The following is a 22,486-nucleotide window of genomic DNA, read 5'->3' on the forward strand; positions in this document are numbered from 1 at the left end:
CCAACTCGACTGCTTCCTTTTCAGTTATACGAACCGAATAACATCGGTTCCTAAGATTCCCGAAGCGCTGGATGTATTCGTCACGCTTCTCCACGCTTCGACGTAGTTGTGCTAGATCGGCAATGCCGGACTCGGAAGCCTCTCGAATGGTACCGCATACGGAACTGTTCTTCCAACCGCTTCCAAGTCCGGATCGAGTCCGGTGGCAACGAGGTGTACCACCCGAAAGCCGATCCCGTGAGGGACTCGTGAGAAGAACCTCACGCGTAGTTGATCCGACACTGATGCCGGTCCTAGCTGTGCCAAATATCGGCCTACGTGCTCGATGGAGCTGGAACCATCTGATCCACTGAATTTGGAGAAATCAGGGAGCCGATATTTAGGTGGTAGCGGGATCAATTCGTAGTCGTCGGGGTACAGCTTGGAATAGCCGATTGCCCTCCTTTTCGGCACCATGCCGAACTGGTCTCTCGGCATGGTACCGATCCGATCCGCCGTGCTGGCTGCAGGAGTTGAACTCCGAAGATTCGCCGGGGTGGCGTACTTAGCCAGCCATGTTTGCTTTTCCAGCTCGAGCCAACCGCAGGAGCTGAGCTCGGAGGTTCATCGGGGTGGCGTACTTAGTTAGCCACGTCCGCTTCTCAAGATCTGTCGCCGACGTCCCTCCCCGTTTTCCCAGAAGTCCCTGATGTTGTGGCCTGGTTTGTGAGCGCCCAGTTACCGCAATCTGGCACATACGTGCACGTGTACCCGTGAGGGATCTCCTTAGGTGCCTCATGCAAGAACTGGCAGTCACTAGGGTCACCACCAATCTTGTAGACGACGAATGCCGGTGAATTCGGCACTTCTGGTGCTGCCAACGCAAATGGCAGCGGTGGACGGGACTGGAGTGGCAACTCTCCTTGATGCGTCCCGAGAGCTGGTCCTGACGGCGAGTACTGGTGCCTCATGATCTCCTGGATCACCCGAAGAGCTATGCGCTCCAACGTGTTTACCGTGGTTCTCAGAGTGGCGATGTAGCGAGTGAGCCACCAAGTAGTTGATCTCCTCGCCGCAGGGACCCGGTGCGTTCTTCCGACGGGGCGAGAGGTCTATCCCATCGAGTGCACCATCAGCGAGAACCCCTTCCACCCGATGCCATGTGAACGGGTTTCGTGAAAAGAGCCGATGAGGTCGGCTTCGAGGATGGTTTTGACCTCGTCATACTTCTTCTTGAGCTCGTCGGTCAGATCCTCGTACGTGACTGGCGTGCCGTCCGCCATCTCAGATGTAGATGGCGATGTGGTTGATGTAGACGATCGTCCCACCGGGCGTGCCAGAATGTGTTGCGGTCAAAACCCACCGGCGGGCAGCGACGGGCAACACAGTAGAGCCGGGAACAACTTAGGGCTACGGCTGGCCCTGGTCCCTCCGAGCGACGGCCCGCAAAGCCTTCTGGTCACACGTCCGATGCTGATTGCAAGGGCGTGCCACCTGACCTATACCCGGTCGTGAAGGTGATGGAGATGCCTCGCTTAGTTTCCTTCATGGCATACACGTAAACATTAAATACGAGCCTCGATCGGCTCTCAGGTTATCCTGTGAATCGGCTCAAGGAGCCGATCCACCCATGATTCGTACGAGGTGCACGAATATATGGTGGTCCCGCTTGATCAAGATAAAGCTAATGAGATCTACGACGATTTAGGGTTTTCACCGCATAATCGGATCATCCTACTCACGGTTAGGCCTCGCGGCCACGCACGGTGATCGTAAGCCGATCCTAAACAAGGCCTAAAAACCAACACGAGGTTGATCCCCGAACATCCTCGTTTAGGGCTAGCGAACGACACCCTACGTGCCGCTGGATCCTCCCCCTTTGTAAGGCCTAACTATTGCAGATATTAAACTAATCCTTGTAGAACAAGGAGCAATCGTAACGGATCAGATCTACTAAATAATGATCAAGCGGGTGCCGCCCCTACACCTAAGATAGGTGTAAGGGCGGCTAGATATGCAAGGGTTGCACTACGACGAGCATATGATACGAAGAACAATGCTAACCCTAACATATCTATGATAACTACGTTGCTCGCCATCAAAAAGGCTTCGATACGAGCAACGCATGAACAACATAAAGCTTCTGCTGCCTAGATCGCAAGATGCGATCTAGGCAGCATGATGCTTACCGGTAGAAACCCTCGAGACGAAGGAGTTGGCGATGCGCCGAGATTGATTTGGTTGGTTGAACGTTGGTTGTTGTTTATTTCATAAACCCTAGATACATATTTATAGTCCAGGGACTTTCTAACGTGGGAATAATCCCAACCGTGCACGAAGCCAACTCCAACTAAAACGACACGTAATCTACTATGTTACAGATACACGGGCCAACTAGCCCATATTTTGCATATAAAGGCCGATTCACATATTTCTTCCATGTATATTCTTCAAATCCATCTTGATCGCGGCCCACCTCTGACTCGGTCAAATTCTGGTGATAACACATGCCCCCTGGTTTTGGAATTGGTAATTCCAAAATCACTCTGCTTTTCCTTCGTTGGGTCATGTCGTGGCAGAACCGTTGCAGTATCCATCATCATGATGCCTTGCCTTCTCAACTTCTCCGCGTGACCTGGCAGTTTTTTTTCTTTTAGGCACCACTTCCTCGGAAACTGCTGTGGCATTGAATTTCCACTATATCCCCTTTTATTTAACCGCTCCGCACAGTTTATTTCCGCATCTTCTTCGCATTAGCACTCCAAAAGCCCTCCTGCGCCACCATGTCCTCTTCCTCCTCTGCTTCATCGGATCTTTCCACCCAGTCCTCTTCGTCTCGCGAGCCGACGCCGGAGCCGAACCCTATGCATAGGAAGCATGTTAGACTTAAACTTGTTTTGGATTTGCCTCTTGATGCTCTCTTTTGCCTCCAATACTATTTCTTGCGAGTGCATCGTCGAAACTGCTGAGCCCATCTTAATGGCTATAAAGAAAGCAACTTCTTGGGAGATAACCCATGTGTTATTTTGCTACAGTACTTTATTTTATATTTGTGTCTTGGAAGTTGTTTACTACTGTAGCAACCTCTCCTTATCTTAGTTTTGTGTTTTGTTGTGCCAAGTGAAGCCTCTAATCGAAGGTTGATACTAGATTTGGATTTCTGCGCAGAAACAGATTTCTTTGCTGTCACGAATCTGGGCAAAATTCTCTGTAGGTAACTCAGAAAGTTATGCCAATTTACGTGAGTGATCCTCAGATATGTACGCAACTTTCATTAATTTTGAGTTTTCTGATTTGAGCAACGGAAGTATTTTATTAAAATTCGTCTTTACTGGCTGTTCTGTTTTGGCAGATTATGTCTCTGTTTTTTGCATTGTCTCTTGTGGACTTTAAGCGAGGTTTTCTAGACGTAGAGAGCTGTAGCTAATGTTTTATTGAGTTCTTGCAATGTGCCACTACAGGACCAAGGTGGATTCAAATTTTTTGAGTACTAACCCCTCTAATGAAGTTTATGAGAAGTTTGTTGTGAAGGAAGTTTTCAAGGGTCAAGAGAGGAGGATGATATATGATCAAGAAGAGTGAAAAGTCTAAGCTTGGGGATGCCCCCGTGGTTCATCCCTGCATATTTCAAGAAGACTCAAGCTGTCTAAGCTTGGGGATGCCCAAGGCATCCCCTTCTTCATCAACTTATCAGGTTCCTCCCCTGAAACTATATTTTTATTCGGTCACATCATATGTGCTTTACTTGGAGCGTCTGTGTGCTTTCATTTTTGTTTGTGTTTGAATAAATTCGGATCCTAGCAATCCTTGTGTGGGAGAGAGACACGCTCCGCCTTTTCATATGAACATGTGTTCTTCGTTTTACTTTTAATATTCAATGATAAAAGTTGGAAGCTACAATACTTATTGTTTGGTTGGAAACAAAAAAATGCCTCATATGTCTTGGATAATTTGATACTTGGCAATTGTTTTGAGCTCTCAAGTAGATCATAAGTTTTTGCATGTAGTTTAAACCTATTAGTGGAGAACTACCGTAAAGCTTGTTAAAATTGGTTTGCATAATTGATCTCTCTTAAGGTCTAGACATTTTCTGGTAAAAGTGTTTGAGCAACAAGGAAGACAGTGTAGAGTATTATAATGCTTGCGATATGTTTTTATGTAAGTTTTGCTGTACCGGTTCATACTTGTGTTTGCTTCAAACAACCTTGCTAGTCTAAGCCTTGTATTGAGAGGGAATACTTCTCATGCATCCAAAATACTTGAGCCAACCACTATGCCAATTGTGTCCACCATACCTACCTACTATGTGGTATTTCCTGCCATTCCAAAGTAAATTGCTTGAGTGCTACCTTTAAATAATTCAAAATGCTTCTCAATTTGTGTTAATGTTTTATAGCTCATGAGGAAGTATGTGGTGTTTAGCTTTCAACCTTGTCATTTACTTTTGACGGACTCTCATATGGACTAGTGGCACATCCGCTTATCCAATAATTTTGCAAAAAGAGCTGGCAATGGGATTCCCGATCCTGAATTAATTAACTTAAATAGACACTCCTCCATGGTATGTGATTGTTGGACGGCACCCGAAGGATTCGGTTAGCCATGGCTTGTGTAAGCAAAGGTTGGGGGGAGTGTCATCATCATAATAAAACTAAAATAAAAAGGCACTACTTCATGGTATGAGATTGTTGGCAGGCACCCGAGGATTCGGTTAGCCATGGTTTGTGAAAGAAAGGTTGGAAGGAGTGCCACCCAAAAATAAAATAAAATGGGAGCCGCTCTTAAAAGTCCGGTTGGCGAGGTAGTTAGTGTACCCATTACCATTCGTTGACAACAACAAACACCTCTCAAAATTTTACTTTTTATGCTCTCTATATGTTTTCAAAACCAAAGCTCTAGCACAAATATAGCAATCGATGCTTTCCTCTTTGAAGGACCATTCTTTTACTTTTAATGTTGAGTCAGCTTCACCTATTTCTCTCCACCTCAAGAAGCAAACACTTGTGTTAATCGTGCATTGATTCTTACATACTTGCATATTTGCATTCATCATATTACTCTATGTTGACAATATCCATGAGATATACATGTTGAAAGTTGAAAGCAACCGCTGAAACTTATATCCTCCTTTGTGTTGCTTCGATGCCTTTACTATGAACTTATTGCTTTATGAGTTAACTCTTATGCAAGAATTTTGATGCTTGTCTTGAAAGTACTGTTCATGAAAAGTTTTGCTATATGTTATCTATTTGTTAGCAACTATAGATCATTGCCTTGAGTCACTTCATTCATTTCATATGCTTTGTAATAGTATGATCAAGGTTATGTAAGTAGCATGTCACTACAGAAATTATTCTTTTTATCGTTTACTCTGCTCGGGACGAGCAGAACTAAGCTTGGGGATGCTGATACGTCTCCGACGTATCCATAATTTCTGTTGTTCCATGCTTGTTTTATGACAATACTTACATGTTTTGCTTGCACTTTATGATGATTTCATGCATTTTCCGGAACTAACCTATTAACGAGATGCCACAGTGCCGCTCCTGTTTTCTGCTGTTTTTGGTTCCAGAAAGGCTGTTCGGGCAATATTCTCGGAATTGGACGAAATCAACGCCAAACCTCCTATTTTTCCCGGAAGCATCCAGAACACCGAAGAAGAGTCGGAGAGGGGCCAGGGGGCCACCACACCACATGGTGGTGCGGGCCAGGCCTAGGCCGCGCCGACCTAGGGTGTGGCGCCCCCAGGTGCCCCCCTGCGCCGCCTCTTCGCCTATAAAAGCCCTTTCGACCTAAAAACGCAGTACCAATTGACGAAACTCCGGAAAGACTCCGGGGCGCCGCCACCGTCGCGAAACTCCAATCCGGGGACAGAACTCGTCCCGGCACCCTGCCGGGACGGGGAAGTGCCCCCGGAAGCCATCTCCATCAACGCCATCGCCTCCGCCATGCTCCGTGAGTAGTCCCCCATGGACTACGGGTTCTAGCAGTAGCTATGTCGGTATTCTCTCCCCCATGTACCTCAATACAATGGTCTCATGAGCTGCCTTACATGATTGAGATTCATCTGATGTAATCGGTGTTGTGTTTGTTGGGATCCGATGGATGATACATTATGATTAGTCTATCTATAAAGTTTGTGAAGTTATTGTTGCTGCAATCTTGTTATGCTTAATGCTTGTCACTAGGGCCCGAGTGGCATGATCTTAGATTTGAGCTTTATACTTATTGCTTAGATTGTATCTACAAGTTGTATGCACATGTCACTGTCCGGAACCAATGGCCCCGAAGTGACAAAATCGGGACAACCGGAGGGGATGGTAGTGATGTGAGGATCACATGTTTTCACGGAGTGTTAATGCTTTGCTCCGGTACTCTATTAAAAGGAGTACCTTAATATCCAGTAGTTTCCCTTGAGGCCCGGCTGCCACCGGCTGGTAGGACAAAAGATGTTGTGCAAGTTTCTCATTGCGAGCACGTACAACTATATACGGAAAACATGCCTACATGATTAATGAATTGATGTTCTATCTTAATGCTTTGATTCCTATCAATTGCCCAACTGTAATTTGTTCACCCAACACTTGTTACTTGTTATTGGAGAGTTACCACTAGTGTAGATCACTGGGAACCCCGGTCCATCTCTCATCATAATATACTCGTTCTATATGTCATTGGAAGTAGTATCAACTATCTTCTCGTGCCATCGCTCTCATATTGCTATTACCGCTGCTCGTGTTACCGTTACTATTGCTCTCATATTACTGCTACTTTCACATCACCCCTGTTGCTAGTGCTTTTCCAGGTGCAGCTGAATTGACAACTCAGTTGTTAAGGCTTATAAGTATTCTTTACCTCCCCTTGTGTCGAATCAATAAATTTGGGTTTTACTTCCCTCGAAGACTATCGCGATCCCCTATACTTGTGGGTTATCATGGTCCAAGACCAGGGATTTCTCCCGGCCCCGGTGCACCCCACCTGCTCCCCAGCCGGCATCTGCGTCGGCGCCGAAGCCGCCGGCAGCCAAGAACCGCGGGGAGGAGAAAGCCTAAGAGAGGGGAGAAGATCTGACCTTCGAGATCTGACCTGAGCAGACGGGGCCGCCCACGTCCAGCTCGCACCCGCCAATGCCCCGCCGTCCGCACGGCCAGAGCACCGGTTAGCAGCACCCGCGAGCGTCACCGGCCGCACGGTCGACGTCGCCACACCACACGAGGCCGCCGCCCCGCAGCCCGACAGAGCCCCCGCCGGGGAACAACCAGAGGAGGCCACCCTGACCTAAGGCTGAGCCAGAGGCCAGCCAACAGAGCAGGAGATCCCATCGAGCAGCAACCACGGCCGCGGCGAACCCGGCGCGGCGGTCCTCCATCTATACGCCACGCGGGGAGCCGAGAGCTCAGATCCCCGCCGCCCCCTTCCTCGGTGTCGCTAGCTTGGCCGGCGGCGTCTCTGGGGGCGACGAGGAGGGTGGGGGGCGGAGGGAGGAGCGGCGGCGGCGGATCTAGGGTTTCGCCTCCACGGTCGCCTCCACGGTCGCCTGGAGGAGGCGACGCGAGGAGAGCGATCAGGGAGGAATTCGATACCTGCAACCCTTAGAATCTTTCGGCCATTGGCTGCTTTATTTTCTTTCCCGTATTATGCAGCAAGTCCGCATCCGATAACAATTGCAATCTTCTTTCTCTAATAACCGAGCCGCTGTTGTTTCTTTTGCACCGTAGCAAGCCTAACTGATTCGCTCCATACGTTGCAACTATTCAATTCTATGAACGATTTCCAGGGGATGCAAGGCCACCCTTTTTTTTCCTCTTCTTTTTCTTGGCTTGGAAACTCTCGTGAGCTGTCCTCTTCTTCTTTGGCTTTCTCGTACGGAAGCTGTGCACTTAGTACTTGATTGTATTGGATTGATTCTTCTGCTCTGAAGGTTTTACCCACATGCCAGCACGCGGATGCACGTCATCTTTGCCGATAAACAAATCACGCGAAGGCTGCCAAAAACTGAATCGACTTGGGCTGTTGCTTTCTGTTAACGTATGAGGGTTTGGGAGGAACTGGCTCAACGCTCTGGGGCGTGGCCTATCTCATATATATAGGGGTACCAAAGGGTACGTACAGGGTTACAAATACAAATACAGAATATACAGTCTAACACCCTCCCTCAATCTTAACTGTGGCCTGAAGTATTCAGTAAGTTATGCGTCTACATCTAAGGAACAGTGGAAGCGGAAGCGGTTTGGTGAAGATGTCAGCAAGCTGGTCCTTAGACGAGATGAACTTTATCTGTAGTCGTTTCTGAGCAACTCGCTCTCTCACAAAGTGGTAATCAACCTCTATGTGTTTGGTGCGAGCATGGAATACTGGATTGAGCGTGACGTATATGTGGCGCCAATGTTGTCACACCACGAGAATGGGCGGCTGCTTAGGAGTCATCTTCAATTCTCGAAGTAAAGACCGCACCCAAATAATCTCAGCGGTGGCATCCGCAACAGCTTTATACTCCGCTTCAGTGGCTGCTACGAGAGATCGTGGCTTGCTTGCGTGCACTCCAGGCGATCAAGTTAGAACCCAGAAATACAGCATAGCCCCCCGTTGATCGCCCGTCATCGGGGCTGCCAGCCCAGTCCGCATCACCGAAGGCGTAAAGCACAGCCGTAGGCGCCGGTCGAAGGTGAAGACCATGTGTGAGAGAGGAACTCACATAGCGCAAGATGCGCTTGACAGCAGTCCAATGAGTATCCCGTGGCGCATGCAGGTACCGAGCAGACACGGTTCACCGCATAGGAAACATCGGGACGAGTGATGGTAAGGTACCGGAGACCTCCAACAATGCGGCGGTACTCGGTAGCATCATCAGCGAGACAGCAAAAGACCACCATCAGCAGATAGAATCTCGTAGAGGACATCGGTGTAAGCGCAGCCTTGCAAGCAAGCATACCGAGCACGGCGCAAGAGATCCCGTGAGTACTTCTGCTGAGAAAGAGTGAGCCCATCGCCGGAATAGGTAACCTCCAAGCCAAGAAAGTAATGTAGCTTGCCAAGATCCTTGAGAGCAAACTCAGACCCAAGAGCGACAATCAACTCTGTCCGTAGCAGCAATGGATGAGCTGACCAAGATAATATCATCAACATAGACCAGCAAGTACATGGTGAGCTGGGGACGCTGAAAAATGAACAGTGAGGTGTCGGCAGTGGAGGGAACAAATCCATGAGCGCGAAGAGCTGCACCAAGCCGTGCATGCCAGGCGCGAGGCGCCTGTTTGAGGCCATACAGAGCTTTCACCAATCGACAAAGATGCTGTGGACGAGCAGGATCAACAAAACCAGGGGTTGGCGCATGTACACCTCTTCCTCCAACACGCCATGAAGGAAAGCATTCTGAACATCCAACTGACGAAGAGTCCAGCCCCGAGTAACAGCAAGTGACAATAGCAGCCGAATAGTGGTAGGTTTAACAACATGACTGAATGTATCCTCGTAGTCAAGCCCATACCTTTGCTTGAACCCTTTTGCAACCAGACGAGCCTTGTAGCGCTCAATGGAACCATCGGCATGCTTCTTCACCTTGAATATCCATTTGGAGTCAATTATGTTGACACCCGAGCGGGGAGGAACGAGCTGCCACGTGCCATTGTTCTGAAGAGCTTGATATTCTAGATCCATGGCAGCACGCCAATGTGGAATGCTCATAGCAGCCCGATAGTGTCGTGGTTCAGCAGACGGGTCCGCTTGCGCTTGAGCAAGGCAAGAGGCAATCCATGCAACAGTGCCATCGGTGCGCTCCTTGGGGCGATGAATCCCGCTGCGACTGCGTGTATGTGGACGCAGGCGCGGGCGGAGGCGGCGGTGGTGGTGGAGGTGGCGGTGTTGGCGAGGATGACACGGGCGAGTCGCGCACTTGCGGTGGTCGAAGGCGACGTACGAGGGGTCGCCGATCCGGTGGAGAAGGCCGGCCCAGCGAGAGCCGACCGCGCGGGCGACGTACAGGGAGGCGACGTCGGCCTGCTTGGACCAGGCGACACCACGGGAGATGGCGGTGGGCTGGGCACCGGCCCATCGGCGGACGGCGAGGCGGACGCCTCGGGACGCGACGCCGCTGCATGTCCCATGCAGCGATCGACGTCGGTGACAGCAGGCGGCGCGGCGGGCGCATCCAGGAGCTCAAGGAGGGCTCCACGACCGGTACCTGCACCGTGGTTAGGCAGTAACACATGCGAATATGCAACATCATCAAATTGGCCAAGACTAACTGGAGAGTTATTTGTGGGTGGCGAAACAGATGAAGATGATGGCATATCGGAAAAGGGAAACACGTTTTCATCAAAGACAACATCGCGAGATATATAGACACGGTTTGTGGGAACATGGAGGCACTTATAGCCTTTGTGAAGAGCACTATAACCGAGGAAAACACACTTTTTCGAACGAAACTCAAGCTTTCGATTGTTGTAGGGCCTAAGGTGAGGCCAACACGCACAACCAAAAACCTTGAAGAACGTATAATCAGGGAGTTCCTTGAACAAGAGCTCAAGGGGTGTCTTCATATTAAGGAGCCGAGTGGGAGTTCTATTGATCAAAAAACACGTAGTGGAAAAGGCATCACTCCAAAAGCGAAAAGGCACAGATGCATGAGCAAGAAGTGTGAGGCCAGTTTCAACGATGTGGCGGTGCTTGCGCTCAACCGCACCGTTTTGCTGATGGGTGTGTGGGCAAGAAACGCGATGCGAGATCCCAAGTTTGCTAAAGAAGGTGTTGAGGTTGCGATATTCACCACCCCAATCCGACTGAACATGAATAATTTTGTGGCTAAGGAGTCGCTCGACATGAAGTTGGAATTGCACAAACACATTAAACACATCAGCTTTGCTTTTAAGTAAATAGAGCCACGTAAAGCGACTCGTACGCATCAATGAAACCGACATAATAAGTATGACCACTAACGAGAGGTTTGGGCAGGGCCCCATACATCTGAATAAATGAGTTCAAGAGGTTTATGAATAACTCTAGTAGAGGAAACAAATGGTTGCCGATGACTCTTTCCCTGCCGACAAGCATCACACACTTGCTAGACTTTTATTACTAGATAACGTAGGGAGCTCATGGCGACGAAGAACATGGCTCACTACCGGAGACGCAGGATGACCAAGGCGCGCATGCCAATGTGCGAGTCGACACACGCACCCCACTGAAGACCTCCGGGCCCGACGGCGCCTCCAACGCGTACAAGCCCCGGTGAACTCGACCTCTAAGCGGAACCTCCCGCGTGACTCGGTCCTTTATGAGAAGATGAAACGGATGAAACTCACGAGAAAACATCATTATCATAAGTAAACTTACGAACGTAAAGAAGGTTGCGAGTTACTAGGGGAACACGGAGGACATTGCGAAGATGTAAGCGGCGGGAGGTGTTAGAGAGAAGAGATGCTTGGCCAACATGAGTGATGGGCATACCTGAACCGTCGGCGGTGCGGACCTTGTCTTGGCCACGGTAGGGCTCGTTGGAGTTGAGCTTGCCCATCTCGCTTGTCATGTGATCCGTTGCCCCGGTGTCGAAGTACCAGGTGGGATCAATGGCGAAGGAGGGGGTGTAGCCGGAGTAGGCTGTCGGCGATAGCGGCCTGCTTCTCGTTGCCGCGACCGTCATTGCCGATGCCGAGGAAGTCGCGCTTGAAGCGACGGTGGCACCGGGATGCAAGGTGGCCGTCGATGCCGCACAGTTGGCAAGTGGGGCGAGGGCGCCCACCCGAGGATGGCGGAGCTGGTGGGCGAGGCTGCCATTGGCCGGTGGGCGAGGCTGCCACGGACCTCCAGCAGGCGGGCCACCTGGGGGCGGAGGGGCGCCGCGACCACGACCACCACTAGGGGCGCCACGGTAGGCCGCATGTGCGGCGAAGTCGTGGACGACGGAGGCCTCTTGGCGACGCGCCTCAACACGCCGCTCGGTGGCCAGTAAGCGCGTGTACAACTCATGAGGAAGGATCGGTGTGATTCGATCCTCCACATGCTCCACCAGATTGTCATACTCCTTGTCAAGCCCATGTAGGACATGCTCAACGAACTCGGAGTCCCGGAGAGGCTGGCCGATAGAGGTCAGCGTGTCCGAGATCGTTTTGATCTTGTTGAAGTAGTCGTGTGCAGAGGAGTTCAGCTTCTTGCAGTCGCCGAGTTGGCGACGAAGATCATTGCCTCGGGCCACGGACTGCTGAGCATAGCTCTGCTCGAACGTGCGCCAGATGTCGTAGGAGGTGGCGGCAAACAGCACAAGGCCGGCGACGCCCTCCGTGAGCGAGGACTGCAGTGCCGAGACGATAGCCTGGTCTTGGGCGACCCAGGCGGCGTAGAGGGGGTTTTCCGCCTCCACCCTCATGCCGTTCGCCGTTAGTGCAGCGACCGTACGAGACGGACAGGGGAGACTCCCATCGACGAACCCATCGAGTCGACGGCTGCGAAGAAGAGGCAAGATCTGCGCGCGCCAGTACAGATAATTATCAGGTTTAAGACGCACAGTAATCAGATTGGTTAGCTGATACGGAGTTGGGGCAGCGCCATCCGCAGAGGCCGGAGCGTCGGCGATGGCGGGCGATGCAGCGGGGGCCGTCAACAACGGGATCGGCGGCCCGGACAGGTTGGTGCCGGCAAGGGGCGATGTAGCAGCGACGGTGGACGCCATCGTCGCGAAGTTGGGCGGTGGCGGCGGGAACGCACCACTGGAGAAGCTGGAGAAGGAGCCCGCCTCTAGGTGTAGCGGGCGGGTCGTGCGCGTACGATGCCATCGACTCCGTGGCGCTCGTGGCAAGGAGCCGAGCGAGCGACGGCGGGACGGCGAGGGCCGTGGAGGCCGTGGAGGACGGCGGGACGGCGAGGGCCGTGGAGGCCGTGTCGGCGAGGGCAGTGGAGGCCGTGGAGGCAGGATCGGTGGCGGGGAGGGCACCCGAGGCGCTTGAAGCGGCTGCACCCGTCGTCATGGCGGCGGCGGCGCGATCGGAGAGATCGGTGGCGGCGGCCAAGAGAGAAGGAGAGCGTGCGGCGGCTGGGGGTAACCCTAATTGCGGTGCTCCGATACCATGTTAACGTATGAGGGTTTGGGAGGAACTGGCTCAACGCTCTGGGGCGTGGCCTATCTCATATATATAGGGGTACCAAAGGGTACGTACAGGGTTACAAATACAAATACAGAATATACAGTCTAACACTTTCGTTCTTCCGATGTGAATTTAGATAGGCAGGAGATTCTGATTTTCCGATCTCTCGACGAAGCTGCTGAGGAACTCGAAATTCTGAAGATTATTGATGATAACGGATCTCGCCCGGATAACGAAATCCAGCTGTCGCAATTCCCACAGACGGCGCCAATTGACGAGGCGGTTCCTCGGTAATGTCCACCATGAGGGGCTGAGTTTTAGAGAAAGGCGACGACGGAAGTTCCGGGAGCGAGGCGGTACACGACGTACACAGGCTTACGTCCCCGCGGTGGAGGATCGCTACGTCCTGCTAGCAATCCAATATATGAATATATGAGTACAGGGGGCCGCCATAGGCGGAGTTGTTGGATCTAGTCTAGTTCTAATCCGCGGGTTGCGGTTTCTAGGCGTGTCGCCTCTATGATTATGTTTCTGAATATATGCCTAAGGGGTGCCCCTGCCTGGCTTTATATATCAGCCAAGCTAGGGTTTACAAGAGTCCTAGTAGGATTCGTGTTGGAGTCTTCTTTCCTTGTAGTCCAAGTTGAGGCGCGTGCAGGTCCAGCTCATCGAGTTCTTGTGCTGATCCAGCTTCATAGTTTGCACTGGGTATGGCAATGTCGAGTATCCAAAGGGTTATGCCCACGTTATTATCCTACTTTAAAACCATTTGATAAGTTAAGTAATATAAGGTTCAGTGGAGAGCTTCCACTTAAACACACTATACACATATATCATTCACGCTACCCAAGATTTACCCCAATCTGTCGGTACTACACAAGATTTACTCGATGGTGTATGAATTTTCACACAGGATTCCCCTTTAGACCTCCCGTCAACACTACACAAGATTTACGTGACGGTCCATCGATAATACACAAGATTTACCCGATGGAATACTGGTCAGAAATTTTGATCTACCATGAGTACTACACAAGATTTACCTGACGACCTATCGGTACTACACAAGATTTACCCGATAGTTTACAGATCAAAACAACTTGGTATGAAATGAGAAAAAAGGAGATCCTCTAACGAATCCATCCTTTGAATGCACAACTTATCCTTCTTCTCCGCGGTCATGTCCAAGATGCAGCTCTTGTAGGTGCTCCCAATTTCGTCGTCCACATCACCGAGGACCCTTTCGATCAAAAGAGGCTCCTAGACAAAGTTGCGGAGTTTCTTGCCGTCCGGGAGCCGGCGGGCGTGAACCCGCATGATGCCACATGCAACTTTTGCTGGTGGGACGTCGACGTCCTATTCGACGGGCAAGGCAAGATGTACATCGATGCTGGCTTGGAGAAATTTTGTTGCACCGATAGCCTAGAGGTCGTATGCCTGAAGCACTGCCTCTATGAAGGCGACAACGACATGTCCGTTAGGGTGTTCGACAACTCATCCGACCACAAGCACTACCACGGCGACGACTCGGGCGAAGACATCGACACCAGCGAGGATTAGCTGTAGGTTGTAGGGTGTTCTTTATTTGCAGCGAAGATGGCGAGTGCCAGTTGAAGCCACTAGTGTAGGTTTCTGGATGTTCTTCCATCGCAACGAAGAAGGCACGGACACCAAAAAGTCTAGTTTAGATGATTGCGAGTTCTTTCTTCGCAACTAAGAAGGCGAGGGTCAGCATAACCCACTAGTTAGGTTTAATTGATTTTCACTATTTAAAATTCAGTCCCAAAATCTATGTAAGTGTTTCTATCTAACAATGAAAAAATGTTTCTAATATTAAAATGCGTCGGGTAGCTGAGGCTACCCATGATTCCTTTATAGGATTTCCATGAGATCGTAGAATCACCTAAGGATGGTACCAAACGACATGCCAGCCAAAGCGGTCAGTTTAGTGTCCACGGTCCGATCTAATCGAACGCATCCGGATACTTTTTGGCTCCCATTTTGCGTCTAGCCGCTTAGATACATTGTTGTCGGTTAACTCAAAAATCAACTATGCAATCAAATGCTGGGTTTGGATGAGTCGTTGTTAGTTAGCTAAAATAATTGGTATTTTAAAAGTTTGTCTACAAAAGTAAAGAAATTGAAGTAAACTGTCCAAAGTTGATCTAAAATTTACTCCACCAAATTTGTCAGATTTAACTTAATATTGCTGGTCAAAAGACTTCAGAAAGCACAAATATATTGCTACTATAGTAGGGTTGCATTTCTGCTCGGGTCTTCTTCTGAACAAAAGAAGAAAGGGATTTCTATTTTCGTGTTCACGGGTCCTTAGTTGTGCTCAATTTTCCCCAGCCGCTTAGTTTTTCCTCAGTTTTGCCCAAGCCCTTGTCTGAAACCCTCACAAATGTTGGAACGGCTGGTTACCCGACGGTTCAACAACTTTGACCATTATCTGCTGACTAGTGGGGCCACGTAGAGCCCGCAAAGACACGTAAGACCATCCATCTTTGTTTGACCGTAAGTCTCGTTGTATCCCTGACCAAAATACGGACAATTGGGGCTTCGGTACATCGAATGACAAGTGGGGCCATGACGCTGATACAAGGGGAAATACACGGGTATGATTAGACTTTTAAACGGAGCTCTACCACGATGGCACAGAGGAGGTGGCCTGCGGGGTGCCGAGATGAGATCGACATCCGCAAAGAACTGCATGAGGCGAGACCAGAAGCATTAGATAGATATGAACTAGACGCGTTTAACCATGCAAAGAAGAGAAGAAATGGTCGAGAACATCGACGACTACCTCAACAATTTGACTGATGGTGTCGGATACGAACGCGAGCAATATAGAGAAAACTAGTGTATCTCCTTTCTGGCGTGTATAGATGGGTGATAGGGGAGTGTGGTGGCGAAGGGAAAGACCTCGCGGTGGTATGTGGCGTCCAGCATAGCGGGGCGGCGTGGCCGTGCCCACATCGGCGTGCATATTCGGCATTGGCATCAGCATGTACGTTCGGCATTGGCCTCGGCGGTATCTCTAGTGTGTCAGTGATCGAATGAGAGGACGTGATTGAGGGTGCATCCCGACGGTGACCTGGCAGTGGCGGCGAGCATAGCCATTCTGACCATGCCGATATCGGCATCGGCATCGTTTGGAGGCTGTGGTGCTCGAATCAAGGGTGGGATTTGTTTCTTGTACGCCAAAATAAATTTGAAACAAGTTTTCTGTTGAAGGTTAGGTAAAATACGAAAGTTTGTAACTAAATTTTTTACTGGTACCATGGTGAGGTTCTTTTTGATAGAGCTATACGGTTCAGCAAAAGTTTTTGACACGTTTTAGATATTCCTTGTTGTTACACGTATGACATCATGTTTGGCAAATTTGGTGTCATTTGGAGATGTTTGAAAAAATTAAGCGCATGTCGTTTGGTCTCACTGAAACCAGCTTTTGTAACAAGTTAGGTTTTTCGACCTTCTCTAAATGACCTCAAATTTCATACAGATGATCTTCTATAGAAAGATAGGTAGATTGTTTCATTTTTTACATTTTTTTCAATATTCAAAAAATCGGCCGATTTTCCAATTAATCGTGAATCGTAGGGTAGACGATAAGATTTTGCCATATCGTTGGTGCTTATCGTTTGGAGCGTTTAATCGCTCTGACAAGCGATAAATTGGCCAAAATCCGATAAATCGCCCAAATCCTGTGAGGCAAAAATTCTAAAGAATTCAAAACGTCCACCGCCCTCCCTAATTAGTGCTACTCGATACGTACGCCCGCCGCCCTCCATAACTTCCCGTGCTCGATAGGGCCGCCCACCGGTCGATAGATAGGGCCGCCCGCTCGTACCTTGCCTCCGCCAGTTTCCGATGCTAGTATGCAACCCATTGGCGCCGCCAGCATGTTCACCTCATTCTCGTCCTCCTTCCAATCCATCTAGATTCCCACCGTCCTCTTCTTCTCCAGCCCAGCCCGTCCCGTTCAGGTGAAGGAGGCGGCAGCTCGACCAAGGCCGGTGGTTCTCCGACAGTAGTGCTCCAGTTGTGTCCCTCCCGCAAACAGTAACCACGAGGCCAAGACCAACGCCAGCGTCCCTGTGGTGACCCAGCGTACCACTGCATGGTGTAGTACACAAGTCGTTGACATAACACAAGTGAAACACCATTCCACTCATATTACATCCCTCGGAGTGGTACAACAGAAACATATGCGAGTCCAAGGTATGTCTATAGAAGTACACACGAACTGTTTACATAAGATTAACACAACCTCCTACTTTACAGTGAGGTAAAACTTCAATAAAGCTCCAGAAGAACGACTCGTAGTCTATCTTATTGCTAACTCAAGATTATGAGCTACTTGGCTTGCTATGGAAATCTAGCTACTTAGGTGCTAGGATTAGGGAAAGGTTCCCTTCTATTACTAGTCTAGGTTTCCATAATCGCTGATGCAGAAGTTGACTCCATTTGACTTCTTTGATTGGATTCTTCATCTTGTTGCGGTTGACCCCTCTGTCTTCGAGTTCCACGGTAGTTTCTCCTTCGGTGCCTTGATTTAAGAAGGGGGTTCAAATGGGAGGGAATGAGTACGAGCGTACTCAGCAAGTTCATATTAGGAAATAGGTGTATCATGAACTAGCTACAACCACAGACCAGAAAGTCATAGGCGAATGCAAGTTTTCATAAACATTTCTTCAAAAGGTTTATTTTATTCTGAAAACTATGCCCGTCAGTCTTCACAGGTTGAACAGAACTTCGTGGAGTTCCTTTCCTGCCGCGTTCGCAGTTCCCTTCCCAGAACAAGGAGTGACAATCACAATTCAGTATCCTCTGCAGAGGTGCGTTACTTTTCCCATAAGAGAACTTATCCTTGATGCCTTACCGAGACGCGTTTCTCGTCCACACTTCCTTGGTGTGGGGCCGTGTGTAAGATCCAAGCCAATCACTGCCTTCTCCGCGACCCCGCAGACCCACCCTTTTGTAAGTCTGTCCTCCCCTTTATCTATGGGTAGACCGACCCAGGCACTTGTTATCCCCTATACCATTAAGGTAGACCGATCCGAACAACTCATGTGCCCTGTCCTATACACCATAGATATACCGATCCGGACAACCATTACAATCCTTCATAGACCAATAATAAGTTTGCCCTCCCCTGTATCTAATGGTAGACCGTGAAGGACCACATGTCCCCACCTTTAACAAAGATAGACCGATTCACGCAACCCTTATTACTAGTCTGTTGGCATGCGAGAGGGAAAAGATACAACTGACTTCCCCAGAGCCATCATAGATCTTATGGTTAACGCGATATGTACGGCGCTAGAATCACTGGACAGCATTGGTACTTAATCCTAGATGAATAGTACCCGTGCAATGGAACCTCCACCAATCAACACATACCATGGTTCCATTGCCCACCAAATAGTCATATTCATAATAGTAAAATAATATTTGCTTTTCAATGCAAGAGTGATAAGTCTAGTACTTCGCATATAATTTGATAAAAATAATCAAATGACATGAGCAAGCGATGAACTTGCCTTTCTTGACTGCAAGATTATGCAGAAAAAAGCTTCGATACGTGAGAAATCCAAATTCTGAAATACCATCATTATCCGGTAAGGACAATGTTTAAAGAACTAGCAAAGATGCTATAATGCATAGTATGAGATGCAATCGTCCCGAGCGTAACCTAACCTCGATGATTTAGGTTTGATTGAATTGTAAAGATTTCTTTAGGATGTGTTGCACTTTTAGGATGGTTCTCAAACAAGGTTCTTATTAGGGTTTGGTTATAAGAATAGCATATACGAGTAATATAATGGATCATAACAATCATACTTACAAAGGAATGGTGATATGAATAGCATAAGTAAGTGAGATACTGCATCTTAACAAGCACACACATAAAGGACTTGTAGTTGAGGAATATGTAAAGAGCAGTTGTCAATTTTAAGTTTTACAGGACATGGTTGATGATTACTTGTATTATACTTCAAAATAATAACTTTTGAAGAATATGTTGATTAATAAGTAATGAGTATTTCAAAGAAGAATTAGGGCTTCTAAGGTTTGATTGACATTTGTACTTCAAAAGAATAACTTTTGAAGAAAATGTTAAATAAGAATAGGAACTACTAAACATAGGAGTTATGGCTTTCTAATATTTACTATTGGATTCATCTAGTTCATTATTAGGGACTAGTTAGGTCCTTAAGTTGGATGGATCCATATACAACAAGTATGGGTAGATTTGTTACTAAGGTTGATCATAGGTATTATATCAAGGAATGATGGTCAAGGTGTTGATGTAAGTTAGGGTTTACTATGGCTTCACATTTGCTTCACTAAGTAATCATTAATGGTTTCTAAGCTAAGTGGTTTATTACTTTCTAAGTAGGGTTTAGTGGAATAGGAGCATGTGATGTGAATTGCTATTCAAGGTTGGTATTAGGGTTCATCATTATGGTTCTACTAGGGTTTGATGGTTGAGGTTGGTTCTAATGGTGTGATACTAAGTATGATAATCAGTGGTGCTAATATATTAACAAGCTAGGGTTTGCTCCTAAGTGACACTAGTGGATCATATAGGTTTTAATTAAAAATAAAGACATGAAATGATAATCTTATGTGAATTGGTTGTATCCTAATGGATCATGAGCATGCATATATTTGTTGCTTAGCAAGGTGCTATAAGTAATGTGAGGTTTATATGATCATATGGGCTAAACCCCTAGGGTTTTAGGGTTGCAACTATTTAGGATGAACACATAAAATAATGGGATCCAGGTCTTTCTTAAATTAAAACTAGGGTTTCTAAATTGTGATACAACTCCTAAAATGTTAATTGGAAATATAGTTGTGGTCACTAATTACTTTGCAACAAAAATAATTATGGTATTAACACTTTATTTATTTTTAAGGGATTTAATAATTAAGAGAAACACTACTTAGGGTTTAATCTAGAAATGAGGGTTTCCTAATTATTGTTAGGTTTTAAAATAATAACTTGCTAATTAAAAATGTTTTAGTCCATAATATTTAAGTTACCAAATTAATATTGGCTTTTAATATTTTCTTGATTTATTATTATTTAAGAAAATATAAAATAGTAATTTGCAAATTAAGGTTTATGAATTACCATTAATATTTAAGTGAATGCAATTATGATAAAGAAAACTAATCTTAATATTTTATGTAGTTACTGAATAGCTAATATTTAATGTTTAAACTTCACTAATTATTGAATTCAAATTAGACTTAAAACAAATGAAATGGTATAATTAATAAAGGTAAAAATAAGTGAATTTTTATTTTGACACACATTTTTATTTTATATTTTATTTGAATAGAGTTTATTTTTGTGAGCATTTTGATATATTATTTATATTTTTCTGAGCAGCAATGAATTTTATTTATTTTGGCTAAGTTTCAGTAATTACTGGTTTTTAAAGAAAATAGGAAATACTAAACTTACCGGTTCGGGTTACACTCTTAGACGCTGACAGGTGGGACCTGTGTCCAGGTCACACGACGAACGGGTTCCTCTCCACGTCACCTTGCCGGCGGCTCAACGCCGGCGACCAGATGAGGGCGGCGTCGTCGATTTAGGGCCTCCCAAGACGAGCTACTGGGTTCGTTCGAGCCAGAAGACGATTCTAAAGCTAATGATGGTCGTGCCCCCACGAATTAGCCACTAGAACAACGACGGTGAGCTCTACTGCGGCGGATCAACTCCGGCGACTGATCAATCGGACCCTACGATCGATGCTAGAGATTAATAGGAGGCTCCAGAGATTCGCAAGCTCACCAGGGTGCGGATAGAGTGCTCGATGGCGACGATTGGTGACGCTGGCGAGTCCTATTTTGCGGATTCCGGCGAGCCACCGTGGAAGGGAACGAGTCGTATCGCTCGATTGAGAGCTCCTCTGCTTAATTCCTTCCGCCAGGAGGGTCCACGGCATAGGGCGCATCCAATGAGCTACTCCACGGACTCCGGGGTGCCCCCAGTCGTCGAATTCGTGCTCTACCCCGGCGAGGTGCTGCAGATGATTGTGGCTGTCTAGGTAGGTTAGAGAGGGAATGGTGAGGTGGCGAGGCACTAGGGTTTCAGTGCGGAGCTTCTGGAGTATTTATAGACCACGACGGGGTCTAGTTCGTTATCTCGCCAGCGGCAGTTGTAGGATAACGTTGCATAGAAAACAAAAATTTTCCTACCGCGAACACGCAATCCAAGCCAAGATGCAATCTAGAAGACGGTAGCAACGAGGGGATTATCGAGTCTCACCCTTGAAGAGATTCCAAAGCCTACAAGATGAGGCTCTTGTTGCTGCGGTAGACGTTCACTTGCCGCTTGCAAAAGCGCGTAGAAGATCTTGATCACGGCACCATGAACGGGCAGCACCTCCGTACTCGGTCACACGTTCAGTTGTTGATGAAGACGACGTCCACCTCCCGTTCCAGCGGGCAGCAGAAGTAGTAGCTCCTCTTGAATCCGACAGCACGACGGCGTGGTGTCGGTGGTGGTGGAGAAATCCGGCGGAGCTTCGCTAAGCGTGCGGGATGTGGTGGAGGAGAGAGGCCGCTAGGGTTTGGGAGAGGGGGGCGCCGGCCATCTAGGTGGTGCGGCCACCTTGGTGTTGTTTGGGGTGGCCGGCCCCCTCCCCTTGGCCCTCATTATATAGGTGGAACACCCAAGAGTTGGTCTACAAGTCTTCGAATAAGACCCCAAACCAAAACCTTCCATAACACATGAAACCTACCCAAGCTAGGACTCCCACTAGAGGTGGGAATCCCACCTTCCTTGGGAGGGGGTGGCCGGCCCCCCTTGGGGAGTCCACTTGGGACTCCTCCCCCTTAGGGTTGGCCAGCCATGGGAGGTGGAGTCCCACCGGGACTCCGCCTTCCTTGGTGGTTTCTTCCGAACTTTTCTAGAACCTTCTAGAACCTTCCATAGAACCTTCCGAATCATTTTAAATCACATAAAATGACATCCTATATATGAATCTTATTCTCCGGACCATTCCAGAACTCCTCGTGATGTCCGGGATGAGATCCCGGACTCCGAACAAATATTCGAACTCCATTCCATATTCAAGTTCTACCATTTCAACATCCAACTTTAAGTGTGTCACCCTACGGTTCGTGAACTATGCGGACATGGTTGAGTACTCACTCCGACCAATAACCAATAGCGGGATCCGGAGATCCATAATGGCTCCCACATATTCAACGATGACTTTAGTGATCGAATGAACCATTCACATATGATACCAATTCCCTTTGTCACGCGATATTTTACTTGTCCGAGGTTTGATCATCGGTATCACTCTATACCTTGTTCAACCTCGTCTCCCGACAAGTACTCTTTACTCGTACCGTGGTATGTGGTCTCTTATGAACTTATTCATATGCTTGCAAGACAT

Source organism: Lolium rigidum, chromosome 2, assembly GCF_022539505.1.
Source record: "Lolium rigidum isolate FL_2022 chromosome 2, APGP_CSIRO_Lrig_0.1, whole genome shotgun sequence".
Taxonomy (NCBI): domain Eukaryota; kingdom Viridiplantae; phylum Streptophyta; class Magnoliopsida; order Poales; family Poaceae; genus Lolium; species Lolium rigidum.